This window comes from Myotis yumanensis, unplaced genomic scaffold, assembly GCF_028538775.1.
Source record: "Myotis yumanensis isolate MYYU_CA2020_CCGP unplaced genomic scaffold, mMyoYum1.0.hap1 SCAF_20, whole genome shotgun sequence".
Lineage (NCBI taxonomy): Eukaryota > Metazoa > Chordata > Mammalia > Chiroptera > Vespertilionidae > Myotis > Myotis yumanensis.
The window spans coordinates 3,510,398-3,528,871 of NW_027223771.1; the positions used below are offsets into that span (position 1 = coordinate 3,510,398).

Genomic DNA, 18,474 nt, shown 5'->3' on the forward strand with positions numbered 1-18,474 from the left:
GAAGTAATGACTGCAGTAGGAGAAGAGGGAACCTATTTCCCTGGCCACAGGCGCTGGCGTCCTGGACCACAGGGCTGGCAGCTTCTCCGGGTGGCTGCAGCCTGGGACCTCGGGACGGTGTCTTGTCCGTCTCCTGGGCTGCGGCCTGCCGCAAGCGCTGGCGCCTGGACCAAAAGTGGGCGGCGGCTTCTTCTGGTGGCTTCTTCTTCTTCTGTGCTTCCAGGGAGGGCAGTCAGTTATGTGTATATGTATGTGCATGCAAACATAGGCGTGTACACGTGTGTATGTGGAAATCTGCTGGGCAAGTCAAAACCATAGAAGAGTTGCCCCCTATCTCTTGAATCTTCCAGAGATATCCCCCACTTTTTTATTCTATCACTACTGGAGAGTCAGTATTTGCAGCCAGCCAGCCAGTGACTCTCTCAGTGTCTATTTCTGACTTCTTCTTTCCCTGTCTGTCTTCCAACCCCTAATCATATTTCCACCTGGATGCATCATTTTTACTCCCAATATGCTGTATAGAGAAGGAGTCAGGATGCTGTCTTCCCATGAATAGTACTCAGTAACAAACAAATTGCATTTTAGTTGGGCAATGCCCCTACCTACCCTTCAAATCCCTCCCACCATGCATTTCCGTTTACTGTTTTGTTTGTTGGATTCTTCTGCTGCTCCTTCTCCTCACCCCACCACCCTTGGATCGTAATGTAAAATTCTTTTACCATGTCAAGAAATTATTAAAAATACGGGTACTTTGAAAAAAAAAAATACAGGTACTTCTCTGAACACTGGCCGGAGGCGGGCAGGGAAGAGGCGGCTGCTGGTGGCCGCCTCTTCCCTGCCCTGCCCGGCTTCTCCGATCACCGGCTCTTGCCTGCCACCTGGGTTTCCGATCACCGTCAGTGGCAGGCGGTGGCTTCCGTCCTTCCCCTTTCACCTCCCAGCATTACACCTATGTATGCAAATTAACCGCCATCTTTGTTGGCGGTTAACCGCCATCTTTGTTGGCAGTTAATTTGCATATCACCCTGATTCGCCAATGGAAAGCCTAGCGAAGGTACGGTCAATTACCATGTTTGTCTATTATTAGATAGGATACTTCTCCAGTTTGGCTCATCACTTTTATATATATAGATGCTTTTCTTGCTGCTCACAAGCATAATCCATGCTTCCACTTCCAAACAATATTTCTCAACCTTCTTACCAAAAAGTGGAGGTTCAAAGCTTTTGCTCCCCATTTTTATAAATGGAGATCAAAATGGGAGTGAATGCCATTTCAAAACGTAACCCTCCTAATCATTTTTACTCTTCACTGTGAATGAAGTCACAAATGCCTCAGATCCCGCCCCAAATTCTTTTTGCACACAGAATTTCAGAGCATGAAAATGCATAACTCAGAACAGATGTTTTGTTGAATAATATATAGACCTCTGTATTAAGCATCTAATTAAAAACTTTATGCTCATCGGCCCATCATTTTTTATTTATTTACATTGTTTGTTAATCCTTACCCGGGGATATTTTTCCATTGATTTTTAGGGAGAGTGGAAGAGAGAGGGAGAGACAGAGAGAAACATCGATGTGAGAGAAACACATTGATTGGTTGCCTTGTGCACACACCCTGACCAGGGCCCTGACCAAGGAGGAGCCTGCAACTGAGGTACGTGCCCTTTTCGGGACTCGAACCTGGGATCTTTCAGTCCTCAAGCCGACGCTCTATCCACTGAGCCAAACCGGCTAGGGCAGCCCATCACTTTTCGAAGTGTTTAGGAAGCAGTTGGTAATACCTTCTGCAGTCTATCCCAATAGATGCTATTTGTCTGGAAAAGGATTGGATTTCTAGAAAGAAGGATGTTTGCGTGGAAGACAGGAGGGCCCATCAGCCTCCATTGCCTGTGTGCGTTTCATAGAGCTTCCGTCTTACACTCATGTCATGGTTCATCCAACCAATATTTACTGAGTGACTTTGTGACACAGCTGTTGTGAGACCTGAGGGGACAGAAGTGAACGAAACAAACCAGGAACAACAACAACAACATGGGACAAGATCAGCCACATATTACCAGCACGTCTTAGCATATTGTCTAAGTGACCTTGTCTTTCATGTCATCATAAGTTCAACACATTTTTTTATTTTTTAATATATGTGTTGATCTCAGAGAGGAAGGGAGAGAGAGAAACATCATTGATGAGAGAGAATCATGGATCGGCTGCCTCCTGCACGCCCCACACTGGGGATCGAGCCCACCACCTGGGCATGTGTCCTAACCAGAATCGAACCATGACCTCCTGGTTCATAGGTCGATGCTCAACCACTGAGCCACACCAGCCGAGCAACATTTCTGAACACAGAAGGCATCATCTTTCGTTTAAAAATTGAACACACAATGGAGTGATCTGTATTTTGACTTTTACCATATTTCCTAATTGTCTTCATTAATAAAACATTTTGAAGAAATAGATATTTTTTCTTTTTTTTTATTATCTAAAGTTTTACATATGTCTTCTTTTTCCCCTATTGACGCCCCTCTCCAGCCATTCCCACCTGGGAAAGCCCCCACCGCTCCAGTACCTGTGTCCATTGGTTATACTAATTTGCATGCATACAAGTCCTTTGGTTGCTCACTAACCCCCCTCCTCCCCTACCATTTGTCTCTGGATCTATTCTTGTTCATCAAATTATGTTGATCATTATATCCCACATATGAGTGAGGTCATGTGATATTTATCTTTCTCCGACTGGCTTTTTTCTCTTAGCATAATGTTTATTATTTAATGTATTTCTAAGAGGGTTTCTCCATTTTCCTACAATGGGAAGATTATGTGAGTCATTAATATTCACTTTTTATTAGTATATTTCTATTATTAATCAGGATGCTTAGCCTTGAGTCCTCCATAAATTTTTTTCAACTGGCTTATCCAAGTTAATTTCTACCAGGGAGGTTTTCTACTGAACTTAGAGTAAGTGTCTCACTATTCGGCAATCACTGATTTTCTCATTTGAGTTCCCCTTACTGCTTTGAAAAACCCTGAAAAGTGATTCATTTCTTACACTTTTAGTTCCCCCAGCAGCTAACGAAAGGCAGGCAGGAGCTCAGTAAGCATATATTTTTCCCTCCTAAGTTCTATGTCAAGGTCATTGTTTTTTGTTTATTTGTTGTTATTTTGGGTGTTTTTTTTAATATTTTTTATTGATTCTTTACAGAGAGGAAGGGAGAGGGATAGAGAGCTAGAAACATTGATGAGAGAGAAACATCGATCAGCTGCCTCCTGCACACTCCCTACTGGGGATGTGCCCGCAACCAAGGTACATGCCCTTGACCGGAATCGAACCTGGGACCTTTCAGTCCACAGGCCGACGCTCTATCCACTGAGCCAAACCGGTTTCGGCTGGGTGTGTTTTTTTTTTAATCCTCACCCGAGGATATTTTTCCATTGATTTTTAGAGAGAGTGGAAGAGAGAGGGAAAGAGAGAAACATCGATGTGAGAGAAACACATCCATTGGTTGCCTCCTACACGTGCCCCGACCGGGGCCCGAGCCGGGATGGAGCCTGCAACCGAGGTACGCGCCCTTGACCGGAATCAAACCCAGGACCCTTCAGTCCACAGGCTGATGCTCTATCCACTGAGCCAAAACCAGCTAGGGCTGTTTATATTTGTTTTTAATTACTCAATTCTAGATGCATTAAAACAGCAGAAGGATTTTTTTCTGATAAGTACTAAAAAAAGATAATTTTTAAAAAGAAAGATTTCATATTAGGAGAAAATACCTATTTCAGTTAGAAGTTTTGTTAAAGGAAAATACAATATGCCTGTAAAATTCCAAATACAGGTCCTTGAATGGGGACCTTTCTGCCTCCCCAATTAAATATAGAAAGTGACCTTACGTATTTCACACATTTTAAATCAACTGAGTGTCGAGGCCCAAAAAAGTTCCCAACAGAGAGAGTTCAGATTTTTTTTTTTAAATACTGTCAACTTTTCTACCTTTTTTTGAGAAGTGAAACACCTGACCCCAAAACTTCAAAGTTTAAGTCCCATTAAAAAAGGTAAGAGGGCTAGACCTGACCTGATTATACTGACATTTGGGCGGTAAATGACATAATTATCTATTTGTTTTTAAAGTAAGCAGAATATGATCTACAAGTAGATAATACTTAGTTTTAAGAGCTGATGTTTTTAGGTCTTTCTCTAGACTAGGGGTTGGTAAACTTGTTCTGTAATACCTTAGATTTTGTAAATATCTTAGACTTTGCAGGTTAGATGGACTTTGTTGTTTAACTGTACCATCGTAGCTCAAAAGCTGCCATAGATTTTAGGTAAACAGGCAGGCTGTGTTCCCTTAAGACTTTGGGGGTTTTGTTTGTTTGTTTTAATATTTATTGATTTCAGAAAGGAAGAAAGAGGGAGAGAGAGATGGAAACATCAATGATGAGAGAGAATCATTGATCGGCTGCCTCCTGCATGGCCCACACTGGGGATCGAGCCTGCAACCCGGGCATGTGCCCTGGACCACAATCGAACCCAGGACCCTTCAGTCCCCAGGCCGATGCTCTAGCCACTGAGCAAAACTGGCTAGGGCTAATGTTTCTCTTTAAATAAGTACAACCACATTGAGGGGAATGGTGGATAAAAAATAACAGCGGTAAATATATATATTTACTAATACCAGTACATACTAGTAAATCTATGTATTATGTCCAACTCCTTATGCAAACACATAGATGGCTACTGGGTTTAACTTCTAACATCTCCAAATTACTCCAGGTAAATGTTTAAGATCTGACACAGCACTTTTTAAAAATATTTTTTTACTGATTTCAGAGAGGAAGGGAGAAGGATATCAATGATGACAGAGAATCATTGATGGGCTGCCTCCTGCACGCCCCCTACTGGGATTCAAGCCCGCAACCTGGCCATGTGCCCTTGACCAGGAATCAAATCCTGACCTCCTGGTTCATAGGTCAACGCTCAACCACTGAGCCACGCCGGCCGGGCCCTGACACTGCACTTTTGAAAGGATCTGTTTCCCTTCTCAAGACACTGCTTCTCAGACCAGGCAAATCCGTGCAGAAGTTTGGGGTCTAAAAGACTCCCTTGTTAGGCTGCAGATGGGCTGTGACGTACCTCAACGTGGGCAGTGAACCCCAGAGCCTCTGCGGCGATAAGCAGGCCTCTTACAGACCCTCAGCGTCCCTGAGACCTGGCGGGTCATCGTTACACCCCGATGACAGTCAGCAGCCTTTGTCACCCCATGGGCGGCGCTCCCAGCAGCCGAATAGAGAAAAGGTCAACTTTGCAGGAAACACAGAGTCTCCAACACGTGTGGCAGGGCCTCCACCAGCGGTTCTCAACCTGTGGGTCGCGACCCCTTTGGCGGTCGAACGACCCTTTCACAGGGGTCGCCTAAGACCATCCTGCATATCAGATATTTACATGACGAATCATCACAGTAGCAACGTGACAGTTATGAAGTAGCAACGAAAATAATGTTATAGTTGGGTCACAACATGAGGAACTGTATTTAAAGGGCCAGAAGGCTGAGAACCACTGACCTCCATCAACCTAAGCCCCTTCTTGCCGTTTCATTGTGTTGCAAAGCTACCACCGTGAAGCAAATAGCCTGGACCACGTGCTTGTGAATAAACGTACAGTTTCCATGAGGCTTTGGAAGTATGAGTGATGCAGTTGAAAAAAGTCTTTTTGAAAAGTGGTTTGTTTTGTTTCTTTTCAATCCCTTAGGGTCAGCGATGCCCAGACTGAGAGCCAGGAACCAATGCAGAGTTCTTCTTCAGTATGTGCCTTGTGATGAGGTGAGTAGGACTAACCTGGGTTTTTCAAAGGGACAGGAGGAGGAGGAGGAGGAGGAGGAGGAGGAGGAGGAGGAGGAGGAGGAGAAGGCTGGCGGAGTGGGGCCAGGTGCCGCTGTGACAGTCCAGTTCTAACGTGGCCTTGCGTTGTCAGGCTTGGCTGAGCCTCGGATCAAAAGAGCCATCAATCTCCTGCAGATCCATACAGATCTGTCCTGGGTCAGAGGAAGAATCGATAACCCTTAGTTCTCCCTCCACAAAAACAAAGGAGCTGTTGGTTTGTTTACCTTTGAGATTGTGTCTTGATTAGGGATCATTAGTAGCCATTGTGGAATGAAACCCCGTGTGCGTGGCTGACCCAGTCGAGTGTACAGGACGCTGCATGGCACACAGAGGCACAGCCACACGCTGTGTTTGGAGAGAGCCGGGGGTGCACACACCAGGGCCGGGGCTGGGGGGGACATAATGGAAGAGCAAGAGATGATACACCTGCTATCTATGCATCCGTCCATTCATCCATTCATCTATCGATAATCTATCCATCCGTCCATCCATTCGTCCATTCATCTGTCTGTCTATCATCTATCCATTAACCCATTCATCCATCCATTCATCTATCATCTGTTTATCAATACATCTATCATCTATCTATCTATCCATCCATCCATTCATCCATCCATCCATCCGTCCATCCATCCATCTGTCACTCATTTATCTATCTATCTTTCTTTCTATCTATCTATGTATCTATCTATTTCTTGCCTCCCCCAGACCTTAGTTTGGGTTTATTACTATGTATATCCCTGCTGATCTGTTTTGAAGTCAGGCAGGCTTGAATTCAAGCTGAATAACTTTCCATGAGTCACTTTACCTCCAAGAGTCTGCTTCCTTATTACTATCCTGAAGATAATAATACCTTCATCATAAGGTTTTGGTAAGAATCAAGGAGAAATTATAAATTTACAATTGTTTAGTGTGATGTGTTTGGCACATAGTAGGTGTTTGGCCAATATTTGCTTCCTACCCTCTCTTTCCTTCCTGAGACTGGTACAAATTGGTGCCAGCTATTTGAAAAGAACTTGCCTCTTCCTTCAACAATTTACTCCTAAAGTGCAGATAACAGAATTTCTGTCTGTGTGAAATTCTGTATAGATGATACATAGGTAGGTAGGTAGGTAGGTAGGTAAGTAGGTAGGTAGGTCAGTGGATGGATGGATAGATAGATAGATAGATAGATAGATAGATAGATGCACATGTGTAAAATTGAATAGCTTATGTCTATAAATAAATGTGGGAAATTGGCCCGGGGAAGAGAAGATTTAAAGGAGCAGGACTCAGAGTGATAGCTCTCATGCATCCTTCTCTATAACAAGGATAGAATGAGGTGGAAGGACGACATGGGAAAAAGCACATAAGAATGCCTGAAGCAGCCCTAACCGGTTTGGCTCAGTGGATAGAGTGTCACCCTGTGGTCTGAGGGGTCCCAGGTTCGATTCCGGTCAAGGGCCTGTACCTCGGTTGCGGGCACATCCCCAGTGGGGAGTGTGCAGGAGGCAGCTGATAGATGTTTCTCTCTCATCGATGTTTCTGGCTCTCTATCCCTCTCTCTTCCTCTCTGTTAAAAAATCAACAAAATGTATTTTTTAAAAAGAAGAATGCTTGAAGCAGCTCTCTACCAAGTGAAACTGAGCAGAGGTTGCCCACAGGAGCTGGCCAGCTCCTTATCACGACATGTGGTATTCTAAGCAGAGGCTGTGAAAACCGCAGTGGCATCGTTAGAACCTGACTCCGTTCCGAAATCCTGGCTATGGGACTGAGCGGCTACCAGAGGCTGGGGATGCTGGTGGAGACTTCCTCTTTTTTTTCTTTTTTTTTTTTCCCAATATATTTTATTGATTTTTTACAGAGAGGAAGGGAGAGAGATAGAGAATTAGAAACATCGATGAGAGAGAAACATCGATCAGCTGCCTCCTGCACACCCCCTACTGGGGATGTGCCTGCAACCAAGATACATGCCCTTGACCGGAATCGAACCTGGGACCCTGAGTCCGCAGGGCGACGCTCTATCCGCTGAGCCAAGCCAGTTAGGGCTCTGGTGGAGACTCCACGCGGCATCTCAATGAACCTTTCCCAGCAACACCGGAGCTCATTCTGCAGCTAAGGCAGGAGAGCCGGGATCGGGGCCAGGCGGTCCGAGCCAGAGGCTGCGCCCCTGTCCAGGTGCCTCAGGCTCCCCGCTAACTGAGATGAGAGAGAAGGCGCCTTCCCTTTCAAGATGAGAGGTGGTGGTGCCGAAACCGGTTTGGCTCAGTGGATAGAGCGTCGGCCTGCGGACTGAAGGGTCCCAGGTTCGATTCCGGTCAAGGGCATGTACCTGGGTTGTGGGCACATCCCCAGTAGGAGATGTGCAGGAGGCAGCTGATCGATGTTTCTCTCTCATCGATGTTTCTAACTCTCTATCTCTCTCCCTTCCTCTCTGTAAAAAAATCAATAAAATATATTTAAAAAAAAAAAAAAAAAAAAAAAAAAAAAAAAGATGAGAGGTGGTGGCTCCTCCGTCTCCCCGCAGCCACACATACTGTCCATTCGTCCTCGAATGGTGACACCGCGGTTTTCTTTCCTTACCACGTTGACGCGTAACACGCTGAAATGAACAATAACGGGGAGCAATGGTGAGCCCCCACTAAAAGAGCAAATGAAAGACAGGCGACACTTTTTAAATATATATTTTTTTATTGATTTCAGAGAGGAAGGGAGAGGGAAGGAGAGATAGCAACAAGTCCGGCTGAACAAAATCGCCTTTGCTCGATGCCGTGGTATTATTTATTTGGACGCAGGGTGTTGGTCAAGTTTGCCCAATATGCACCTTATAATTTTGGGGCATTTCCATTAAAAAAAATACATTTCTATTGACTTCAGAGAGGAAAGGGGAGGAAGAGAGAGAAACATCAACGATGAGAGAGACTCATTGATCAGCTGCCTCCTGTACGCCCCCTTACTGGGGATCGAACCCACAACCCGGGCATGTGCCCTTGACAGGAATCGAACCTGGGACCCTTCAGTCCGCAGGCCGACGCTCTATCCACTGAGCAGCCAAACCGGATAGGGCAGACGACACATCTTTCACATCTTTATCAACACCTCGGCCACACACGTGACAGGCCGGGGATCCGTAAGGACACATTCAAAGAAGACGGCACTTGGAACTATGCGTTTATTTGCATTGAAGTAGCACGACGGCATCACGTGACCCCGCGTGTATCTCTGGGAGATTCCGAGCCTGGATGTGACGGCCGGCTCCGCTAACAGAAAGGTCTTAGATGGGAGGGCGCACAGGGCCCCAATCAGCGCCCAATCAGGGTCACGCTTTTCAAATTACGTTGTGCCCGCCTTCACCTGCCCCCCATGAGCTGCAATAAAAACACACGTGCCCAGGGAAGCCCCGGCTCCGCGCACATATATGTTTACTAGTAACCTGTCAGGCCAGGGGCGACGGGGCTATGAGGGAAATGACGGAGGTCTCCCCCAGCTGGCCGCGTGCATTGAGAAGCCGAGTTTGGGAGGCAGAGTTCACGTTGGTGCAGATGGCGAGACAAAGCCGGAGTCCCCGAAGGTCAGTGTCAGGCTGTAAGGCCCCCGGGCTCCGCTTTCCCCGGGTCAGCTGGGCCCTCGGGCTGTGGAGGTTGAGGAAGTCTGTCTCCTCGTTGTTTTGGGGTTTTTTTTCTGCCCTTGACGCTGGGGTAGTCATTCTCTCATGATGTCAATGTGTTTTCCTTAAAAATCAGTAAAGGAAAAAGGCCGGGGAGCTGCAGGTGGGGAGGGTCGGGGGGGAAGTAACATTGAATCTTTGTGGTTGGAGGAAATATAAGTTATAGCTCACCCTGCTCTTTCCCCCTTACTCATGCAAAATAGAGAGTAGCCGCCTGGCCCTGGCTGGTTTGGCTCAGTGGATAGAGCATCAGCCTGTGGACCAAAGGGTCCCGGGTTCGATTCCGGTCAAGGGCACATGCCCGGGTTGCAGGCTCCTCCCCAGCCCGGGCCCTGGTCGGGGTGCGTGTAGGGGGCAACCAATTGATGTGTTTCTCTCACATCGATGTCTCTCTCTGTCTCTCCCTCTCTCTCCCACTCTCTCTAAAAATCAATGGGAAAATATCCCCAGGTGAGGATTAACAACAAGTTATGACTCTCTACACTCTTTGTCCCCTTCCTAAGCACACCCCTAAAATCCTTTTCTTCCGGAGAAGAAAATACAGGTGTCCCCCAAAAAATGTACACACACTTTGACAGCTCATAGCTCAATTTTGAAAATGAAATGCATTTTAATAAGTACTGCCTTTATCATCACTCAAAGTGTGTGTGTACATTTTGGGGGACACCCTATATATTTGTGTCTGACTTTGACAAGTTCCAGCTAAAGATATTTCAGGCCCCAACTACAGTATTAGTAGCAAACACATTCACTTAATTCACTATTTTTTGAATATTTTTATTGATTTTAAAGAGAAAGGGAGAGGGGAGAGAGATAGAAACATCAATGATGAGAAAGTATCATGGATCGCCTGCCTCCCACACACCCCTACTGGGGATCAAGCCCGCAACCCGGGCAGGTGCCCTTGACCAGAAACAAACCCGGGACCCTTCAGTCTGCAGGCTGATGCTCTATCCATTGAGCCACACCAGCTAGGGCCAGAGTCATTTTCAAATGGGAACACCCCTCCCTCCTACCCTCCAAACATGAAATTCATCCCGGCTGACCTCACCAAATATTTTTCATGTAATCAATGATTCCTGATCCCTCTGTTAAACATTAGTGCATGCTGCATTACTGTCCGTGGTGGATCTAGGGCAGCGGTTCTCAACCTGCGGGCCACGACCCCTTTGGCGGTCGAACGACCCTTTCACAGGGGTCGCCTAAGACCATCCTGCATATCAGATATTTACATGACGATTCATAACAGTAGCAACATTACAGTGATGAAGTAGCCACGAAAATAATGTTATGGTTGGGTCACAGCATGAGGAACTGTATTCAAAGGGCCAGAAGGTTGAGAACCACTGATCTAGGGTCTTGTAAACTTAGTCTGAGACTCGGTCTCTTTCCGTGTGAGGGAATCAACATCCTGGCGCTACTGTCAGTGTTAATGCACACAACAGGAGCCGTAGCGTCCCCACCAACAACTCATTAATAGATGGTCAACTTGATTACGATTGATTCACCTCGTACACGGGCTGTTGCAGAATCTGTGTTGCGTGCGGTCAGTAACAACATAATAACTTACTATAGACCTGCGCCGCATTTCATTATGATCCCACAGCTTCCTCACATGAAATCGTGGGAGATGGCCAAGCCCACAGCCTCTGACCACAGGCCCTGGCGGGTGTTGGCTTCATATTTTGGTCCAAGATCCGTGAGTGAAAGGCTAGGCCGGGGAGAGTGCGAACAGAGGGGTCAGCGCACCAGCAGGAGGGCCTGAGACTTGATCTTCTCCGGGCTGGGGCGGTCGAACCCCAAGGTCACCCATTAGTGATCCCGCCCGTGAGGACTGCGGGATGTCAGCAATAAAGGCCCCCGGCCTGACCTTTAACCCTCTTAACGCCGGGGACACCGGGAGCCGAGGCCAGAAGGGAAGGAGCAGGAGAATTGTTCCCACCGTTGTCTGAGGGCTGTGGCATGTGTGAACTCTGGCTGCCCCTCTCTCTGTTGGAGCAGACAGCTCAGAAGAAAATGGGACTGATGTTTGCTGTCCACACTTTCCACAGAAACAGTACATCTATGCACGTTGCATAAACAGGATGCAAGTAACATTGCCCGGTTGTCTAATTTTTTTAACATGTTATATTGATTTCAGAGAGGACGGGAGAGGGAGAGAGAGATAGAAACATCAGCATGAGAGAGAATCATGGATTGGCTGCCTCCTGCACACCCCCACTGGGGATCGAGCCTGCAACCTGCCAGGGAATTGAACTGTGACTTCCTTGTTCATAGGTCGAGGCTCAACCACTGAGCCACACCAGCTGGGTCCGATGGTCATATTTTCATTCTGTCACGAGTGTGTCCAAGTAACAGAGGCACTTAATGTAAATGTGTCCCCCCCTTCCACATTTAAACAATACAATGGGATTAATGTGATGTTAGAAAAGTTCTTCCTTAGTAAGAACAAGATTAATATAGGAAAGAAAGACTGTACATTTCCAGAAAGCCTAATGCTTGAGGCTCACACACAATTTTGTTTGACGTACCAATCACCCCTTCAAGTAGTCACCTCCAAATTTATGGCCAAGCCCTAGCTGGTTTGGCTCAGTGGATAGAGCATCAGCCTGCTGACCAAAGGGTCCCGGGTTCGATTCTGATCAAGGGCATGTACCTCGGTTGCAGGGTCCTCCCCGGCCTGGGCCCTGGTCAGGGCTTGTGCAGAAGGCAACCAATCAACGTGTTTCTCACACGTGGATTTTTCTCTCTGTCTTTCCCTCTCTCTCCTACTCTTTGTGAAAATCAATGGAAGAATATCCTTGGGTGAGGATTTAAAAAAACAGATGTATGGCCAAGATTTAAATAGCATGGGCAGAGTCAGCTAAGCATGCTGCCATGAACATTATTCAGGGAATATGGTAGCTTCCCCCCAGGGGTCCCTTCTGTCATATGACCCTACTGAATATCTTGTAGGCATGCCATAATCATTTCTAAAATCTAGTCATTTATCAAATATGTCAGCAAATGCTTTTCAGGGTCAAAACCCCCCCTCCCCCCCCCAGTAGATACCCATTTCAGGGCGATCGCTCTCCCCACAGTATTTATTGGGGGGGAATATTACAGAATGATTAAGAGGCTACTGCTATGGACTAGGTGAGAGAAGAAGGAACACATTAGAATCTAAGATGGCAAGCTCAACATGAAGTAAACAACAAAACAAAAAACAACAACAATAAAATCCTTTGATCTGAACAGATTTAGAGGCTAAGAAAAGCCTAGAGAACTCACAACCAAGGGCTCCCCTCCTGCCGATCTTGTCCAAGAAATTCAAGTGAGGCATTTACATCCACGAATCCCCGTCTAGGGGTGCAGAGAGAGAAGAGGAGAGAGAGAAAGACACTTTGACCCCTTGTGAAAATATTGACAGACGTTCCAAAAAGGACCCGGAATCGGGATCCATCAAAGCCTGCCTCCTTGTGAGCTGTGGGGATATTGACCACGCCTTCCAGACCGACTGCCCCATGTCACGCACGCTGTGCATGGTGTCGGGCCACCTGTTTATTTGGCTTTCATCACACGAGAGAATATTTTGGGATGGAACCTATAGTTCCAACACATAAAATCCCTATTTTTATTCAAGTCAACACAAGAGATGTTTAAATGATTCTGCAAGCGGAGAATAGGCATCGAGGAGACAAAATTCCGACAACAAATTATATCTGCTTTTTAAAAAATAATCTCAAGATATATTTCCCCTCCCCAGATTAGATCAACTGCAATGTGTTTCCATTCTGGTAATGTGTATATTGTTGGTGCTCACCCTCTCTCCCCCACTTCCAACATCTTTTGAAAATACCACTTTTTTCTCTAAAAGGAAGAAAAGGCTCTAAAATGAGAGAGGAAAAAGATGCTTGTCTAACCATAAATTTTTAGAGTGAAAAAAAAAAACCAAGCCGCTTTTAAAGACGGGAAGACAAAGAAAGTATATTTCATGATAAATTATTCATGGCCCTCATTTTGGATCAATATTTATAGACATCCCCGTGCGTTTTATGAAGCTGGGGCGGTTCTCTGAAATGTCAGTGTCCTCCTCAAAGCCTGGGTCAGAGGCACAGCTTGATGCTGGCAGTGAGCATGCTCAGGCCCAATGTCATCCTTCCACCGCCATCAGGACAGCGGGGTCCTCTGTGGGTTCCCGCCACTGCTCCCCCAAAAACACCCTGCCAAGTGGCTACACGTTATAGAAACATGTCAACAGGAACTGGTCGCCCCCACCCATTGAATAAGAATGGAAAGGGGCCAGCTAGCGTGGCTCAGTGGTTGAGCATCGACCTATGAACCAGGAGGTCACAGTTCGATTCCCGGTCAAGGGCACATGCCCGGGTTGCGGGCTCCATCCCCAGTGTGGGGCGTGCAGGGGGCAGCCCATCAATGATTCTCTCTCATCATTGATGTTTCTATATCTCTCTCTGAAATCAAAAATATATATTTTTTTTAAAAAGAATGGAAATGGGTCACTATTATAGAGTATGGGGTAAGTAGGATTTGCATTCGATGCCATGAGCCCCTATTCAGTGAGCATTCTTTTATAACAGGGTGAGGGTCCTTGGTTACACTCCACAGCTTTCCAGAGAACTGCTCCCTGCCTGGGCCAAGTCTGAGAGGTGACTTAGGAAAGAGAAGGGGGGGAATCAGAGAATACACTGCCAATAGTCAATAGTACCTGGCCCTAGCCAGTTTGGCTCAGTGGATAGAGTGTCGGCCTGTGGACTAAAGGGTCCCAGGTTCAATTCCAGTCAAGGGCACGTGCCTGGGTTGTGGGCTGGGTCCCCAGTGGGGAGGGTATAGGAGGCAGCCGGTCAATGATTCTCTCTCATCATTGATGTTACTCTCTCCCTCTTCCTCTCCCTTCCTCTCTGAAATCAGGACAAATCTTTTTTAAAAGATACATATTACCTGCTTCCTTCCTTTGGAAATAATACAAAGTGGTGGGATTTTTTGTTTGGGTTTTATTTGTTTATTTTGTTTTTGTTTGGTTGGAAGGAAGGCCTACTCTTGCATGAATTTTGTGCATCTGGCCTCTAGAGTGACTATAAAGGTGTTGTTCTGGGGAAAATGTTGCAAAAAACTCCACCTGGTCCTTTGAAAACCAGATTAAGCACATAAATATTGCCTTGGACCAGGGTGCAAAAATTGCTGATTTCACTTTTGTAAAATAATCCGTATTGAATTGAAATTTGCTTAGACCGGTTTGATATCTGAAATTGAAAAAAAAAAATGAATTGTTACGGTGTGACCTGTCTTTAAAACCATTATCTCCTACACATATCTTTAGAAAAAGAATTTTTATCTTCTGATGATGTGTTACTATAAAATGTGATTTGTTTTATTCACAAAACGGTGTATTCTATTTTATATTTTTGCTTTCTCTACTATAACCACCTCCATCCTTTCTGGTACAAATTGCTAAATGAATATTCTTTGTCATGTCAAATACAGGGCAAGCATTTGCATCCCGTTTATCAAGACACCCCTTATGAAGTTCCTCGCATTTAAAAAAAGAAAGAAAAGAAAGAAAAAGAAACAAATGATTGAAATAAAATTTGAAGAAAATATTCATAAACAAAGAAGAAGAGAGCTGCCTGGTGTCTGTAGTTTTCAATGTCAGATTCCTGTCCGAATGTATCCTGCACCCACAGAGATACGTAATCTTATAAAGAAAAGTAAGTACATTTATCTTTAATAATAAACACAGATGCAAGAACAGAATAGATCCCTGCTCCTCTATACTCTTCTCATTTGCAAAAATCAGGCAAGCAACGCAACACAAGGAGTGTTGATTTACCCTTATTTTTTATTTTATTTTATTTTTTTGGTGGTAGGGAGTGGTGACGAAAAGGGCCGATTAAAATGATATATGTCAGATATTAGTAACCTTTTAAGCAGCCACGGCCACGGCCCTTAACCCCTGCAGATGGCGGGACCAGGTGCAGAGCAAACGGAATTAAGATGATAGCGCGTTGACAGCGGCCCGTTTGCATCCCTGCAGACAACCGGAGTGACATCATGTCTTCTCAAAGTGACACATTAATGAATTTAGCAACACCTGAACGTTTCCGGCAGGGGACACCTTTGACACGGGCGGCTCCCCCCATGTCGGCTGGCCCGTTCCCCGGCCCCATCTGCGCCGGCAGGGTTACCTTCCAGGCCCTCACGACTTGACAGGGTTTCATGGCGCTGCCTCCTTTCCTGACATCTCCTTCGCAGGTGAGCCGGGGCTGTAATGACTTCCTTTCTCGTCTGGTAGGTTCCCTAAATGTCACGGGCAGCCCCCAGACGTCTCAATCTCGCCGGATGCGAACGGGAAGCCGGGCTTTTCCCAGGCGAACCGGCTCTTGCAAATGAAGCATCAGCCGCTCTTCGCGGGATGGACGCCGAGGCTTGTGGCTTCGAGGTAGGTGAGCGTCACAGGTGAGGGTTCAAGCGCGACACGGGGTGCGACTCCAGAAGTCATCTTTCTATTGACTGGGCTTAACACACACACACACACACACACGCACACACACTCAACATCATTGCGTGGTTGGGCCATAACACAGGGACCACTTTCTGCTTTTGGGAGCGATCCCGAGGAAAAGGTAATGAATGAGCCGCTGCCCCAGAAATATGCGGCGATGGGGGTCCCAGTGGTGATCAAGGTCAAGTATGTGAACTTTCGCTCCGTGAACAGCAGAGCCACGCTGTAAACACAACTGCCTATTCATGGGCCCAGCGACTCAAGTCTTGTGCCGATCTGGCTTCTCCAGTCTTCTTCGTTTTCCCATGAATGTGACTCAGTGGACACATAGTTATGCCTTTGTTTCCTGCCCCTTCCCGTACACAATATAGAGGCAAGAAATACAATATTGTGGCTATCAGTAATTTGCCAAAAACGGTCATGAAGCCCAAAGTGGGGGGGCCAGAGGGAGGCCCCCCCCGCCAGTTTAAAAGCTGGGCAGTGTGAGCGCTTCCTACGCGTTGGCATCATTTAGACATTCTGTTCGCCGTCTCTCTCTCATATTACTCATCCGGCTGGTCATTATTTGGAAATATAAGAATGGAAAATTCTATTCACTCAATGATGCAAAATCCACTGGGGGCAGGGGGCGGGAAATAAAGCCAGACCGCCCACACCCCAGCTGTCAGCTCAAGGCCACCCTCAAATCACAAAAGACAGGCCAGCAATAGCGTCTCAGGTTATTAAACCACGATGTTTTCAACCCATCAAACCTAACGATCAGACCCTATGTGCCTTCCATTGTGCCCCTAACATCTCTCATTACCGGGACCCAAAACTGCCCCATGCAGCCGGTTTGTTTAAAAATGCAGAACCTGGGCCCTCGCTGGTGTGGCTTAGTGGATAGAGCGTCGGCCAGCGGACTGAAGGGTCCCAGGTTCAATTCCAGGCAGGACACGTGTCCAGGTTCGGGCTCGATCCCCAGTGTGGGGCGTGCAGGAGGCAGCCAATCAGGGATTCTCTCTCATCATTGATGTTTCTGTCTCTCTCTCCCTCTCCCTTCCTCTCCGAAATCAATAAAAACATATTTAAAAAGAAAATGCAGAAGCTGGGCATTTGAGGAGAGGGCTCGCCTTATGAAGTTGCTCTCCTGGTTTCTGGTTGTTTTGTTCGTGTTGTGTGTTTTTTGGTGTGTTGTTGTGTTTTGTTTTGTTTTTTGTTTTTTTTGTATTTTCCTTTTCTGAGGCTTAGAATCCACAGAATTCTTAACTGTGGAGTTATCCCCATTTCCCGAAAATCATTCCTTAAGAGACAGGGAAGGCGTCTCCATTAAAGCGTTTTTACACGAGTCAGGGCCTGCGCGTCACCTTAGGGCAGCGGTTCTCAACCTGTGGGCCGCGACCCCTTTGGCGGTCGACCGACCCTTTCACAGGGGTCGCCTAAGACCATCCTGCATATCAGATATTTACATGACGATTCCTCACAGTAGCAACATGACAGTGATGAAGTAGCCACGAAAATAATGTTATGGTTGGGATCACAACAGGAGGAACTGTATTTAAAGGGCCAGAAGGTTGAGAACCCACTGCCTATGGGGAAACGCAGGAAGGCGCGGGGCCCGAACGGTGAAATGATGACTTTTTCACCTGTCAGCGGCGGCTGGAAATTCCCACACACGCGGGCCTTGTCCGTTTCATCCCTTTGAGTCCCCGCGTCTGCGTGCCACCCGCGCCGGTGCCGCCTTTGTGCCTGCGGCTCTCACGCCGGGCGCTCCTGCTTCATGGAGGCTCTCTTGTCACGGTGACATTTCAACATAAACAGTCGATATTCCTTCCCTCCGAGGAGACTTCCCTCCTATTGCCGACCAATTAAATCCCAGCTGAGCCCGGCAGACAAAGGTAGCAAGACAGGCTGCTCGCACGCGCGCCGCACTTGGCTGCTCCCTTCCTTCCGAGGAAGAAAAACTGTCATCACAACAAAGGAATCTGGGGACCTGGGGACACTCTCATCCGAGAGAGCCAGTTCCGTGGGATCTGATGGCTCCTTCCCTTTTCATCCGGCACACCGCTGGGTGGGCGAGAGATTTTTTCTTTCTTTCTTTCTTTCTTTTTGGTATTTGGTGTGTGTGTGTGTTGTTTTTAATAATTCAGCACCGTGCATGTTTGAGGTTTCGCCGAGAAGGGCAACCAGCCCTTAATTAGTTCCTGTCTGTCAGTGGCCACATGGGCAGGGCTGTGAACTCAGATGCCAGCGCCCCTGACCTGTATCTTTGGACTCCGCGGCCTAAGTTGATGGAGCCGGGTTTCTGGGTCTCTCCACGCCGCCAGAGCGACTCGGGGTCTCTTAGGACATCTGTTGAGACTGAGCGCTGTGGGGTGAACTCTGCCCTAGATCGGGGATCCCTCTGAGTGTGCGTCCACTTCCCTGGGGGAAAATGTCCTCAGATTGTTTGCCTTGACTCGTTAAACAGCCCAACCCC

The 18,474-nt window shown here is 46.8% G+C and overlaps 1 long non-coding RNA gene across 3 annotated transcripts in view; it reads left to right on the top strand.

The window, feature by feature from the left end:
- Positions 1–18,474, top strand: part of LOC138998443 (uncharacterized) — a 315,813-nt gene that overhangs the window by 45,610 nt on the left and 251,729 nt on the right. For all 3 annotated transcript variants that reach the window (XR_011469162.1, XR_011469161.1, XR_011469163.1), the window contains exons 2-4: positions 5,741–5,811; positions 14,999–15,222; positions 15,807–15,953. This is a non-coding gene — a long non-coding RNA (uncharacterized lncRNA). The remainder of the gene's footprint in view (positions 1–5,740; positions 5,812–14,998; positions 15,223–15,806; positions 15,954–18,474) is intronic.